Raw genomic sequence first — 2705 nt, 5'->3', positions numbered from 1 at the left:
TGTATGTATATGTATGGATTGTGATAAGAGTTGTATGAGTCCCTAATAAAATGTAAAAAAAGAAAAGAGGAGAAAAAAAAGAAAATGATTAGGGCAAAGAATGTACAGATGTGCTTTATACAATTGATGTATGTATATGTATGAACTGTGATAAGAATTGTATGAGCCCCAATAAATTGTTAAAAAAAGAGATAAGTGAATAAAGAATGAATGCAAAAAAATAAATAAATGTTCTATTTTAAAAGAGAAAAAAAAAAACCCCAAAATTTATTCCATGTTGATATAGACTAACTGTGAGTCAGACCTGAGGGTGAGTATGAGTCAGAACCAATTCCAGGGCCTTTAACAGCCTACAACAGCCTGTCAAAGAAAGACATGTTAGGATCCATAAGTGTAATTTAATTCATGAATTACAAATCCCAGTGAAATATTCTCATAAAAGAAATGCAAATCTCCCAACACAATTCTCATTGGGTTAGTCCCACCCTGATTCTACCATGAAATTCCTGTTACAATCTTCCATTTATTACCAGGTCACCTCCATCCACTTACTAACTGATGTGGTCTTATGCCATATCTAGCAATCCTCTCAGAGAAACAGCAAACTAAGAATTTTACCCAAAGCCAAGTAAAACAAAATAAACACAAACCCAAATTATCAGAAAAGTTATTTAAATACGTAAATGTGCTATAATCCCCAAAGATATAAAAACATCACAATGTGTCATTTTCCTCTATGAATAAATGTAAAGGTTATAGTAATTCTTTGAACTTGAAGTCCTTAAGAGACGCAGATAGTTAATATGGTTAGCACCTAACAGAAAATTTGTCTTCCTTGAGAGACAGGCTTTGGTGACCTACCTTAGAAAAATCAAACCTTGAAAATTCGATGAGGCTTTTTCTAGGGAGACAAAAAGAGTCTCCCTAAATTAAGATGCACTGAAAAGCAAGTGCTCTCTTAAACTTCTTCAAACCTGAATGTTAATAGTGCTTGGCTATCAAAAGACATAGCATCTGGGACCTTAAAGCAGGAGTCCTCAAACTTTTTAAATAGGGGGCCAGTTTGCTGTCCCTCAGACCATTGGAGGACCGGACTATAGTTTAAAAAAAAAAAAAGAAGAACTATGAACAAATTCCTATGCACCCTGCACTTTTTTTTAAGGGTGGAGACAGACCCAGTCATGGACATGGCATCCTGCTGGGTCTCCTTGTTTATTAATTTCCAGCCAATCAGTTCAGAAAGCTGAAGAGGGTGAAGCGGGAAAGGGTGAAGCTGCCACCAGGAGCTCTGGACATACTCTTCTGGGGCAAGCTTGGCAGGTACAGACTGTCGACAAGACCTCCCAGGCCCCACCAGGGACTGGTAGGAAGACCATGGATCAGTGGCTGCTCTCTCACACAGATGGAGACCTGGAACTCAGGGGTGGTGCCATGGGCCTGCATGCTCCAGCAGGTCATAGACCATCAGTGTCCTGGTGAGCCTAGAAGGATTTGACCAGAGTGATTCATGGGGTGACTGGAATGGAGCCCCCGACTGGGACATGGCCTTGTAGTGGTTGCAACTGCTCACACAACTTAGGGGTCAGGATGGGCCCTGGTGAGGGCTGGAGCCCCTTGGGGAATTGGGGCTCATAGGGGTGAGACCAGACAGGCAGGGAGGGGCTTCCAGGCTGAGGAGAGAAGTCAAGGGTGTTATATCTTTCAAGACACAGACACCCTAAAAGCAGAGTCCCAGCCTCCAGCCTCGGAGGCCAAGATGAACTAGCGCTTGGCCCCATCCTGGCACAGGGCATAGCGTCATCAGGAAACACCGTTCCCCACCACCCCATCTAGCCCTCTCTGCCTGAAGGTCTGTAGGCTGTAGTTCTAAAGGAGGGTGACCAATACCTGTGGCTGTTGGGGGTGTGTGGGGGTTGGGCTGCACATTTACTTCCTCTGGGAGGCAGATTTGTTGCCTTCAGAGATGTACTTCAGGGAGCTGCTGAATATTCAGAAGTGGGATTGCCCATGCTTGGGGCCATCATTGAGCAACTCGTGGCCAAGCCCGTGGCCAGCCTCATTTACCGCAGGGCATCTTAAAGGCATCAGGCTGATTGCACTCGGGCCGCTTGGCCACGCTATCATTGTGGATGGTCTCCGTGAAGGCTGGCCACGGCAGCAAGTGCTCCTACATGGAGCCCATGGAGAACAGCTCGTAGCTGCACTTGGCACACACATAGTGGGCTATTCTGGAAAACCTCGCCCCCAGAGAAGCTTCAGAAAGACAAAGTGCTACCAGGTTCCTATCCTGCTCCCACACTCTGACAGCTCCAAGTGCACTGACCCCATCAGACATATCTTATTTTGAAGTAAAAAAAAAAAAAACACAAACAAAAACAACAGGCAAAAACACCCGGCGGGCCAGATAAATGTCTTTGGCCAGCTGCATGTGGCCCGCGGGCCATAGTTTGAGGATCCCTGTCTGAAATGCTTGAAGGTAAACAAGTGGCCATCTAGATGAGAAGCAACAAAGCCCATGTGGAAGAAGTACACTAGCCTGTGTGATCATGAAGTGTCCATAGCATAGGATCAAGTATCAGGCATCAAAGAACAAAAAAATCTCATCTTTGTGCCTGAGGTAGGGTGGGGAGTGGAGACCCAAAGCCCATCTGTAGGCAACTGGTCATCCCCTTACAGAATGGTTGTAGAGAGATGAACCAGTCAGG

The sequence above is a fragment of the Tenrec ecaudatus genome, unplaced genomic scaffold (assembly GCF_050624435.1).
Source record: "Tenrec ecaudatus isolate mTenEca1 unplaced genomic scaffold, mTenEca1.hap1 Scaffold_265, whole genome shotgun sequence".
Taxonomy (NCBI): Eukaryota; Metazoa; Chordata; class Mammalia; order Afrosoricida; family Tenrecidae; genus Tenrec; species Tenrec ecaudatus.
The sequence above is the reverse complement of the archived record's forward strand: the minus strand, read 5'-3'. Positions refer to the sequence as shown.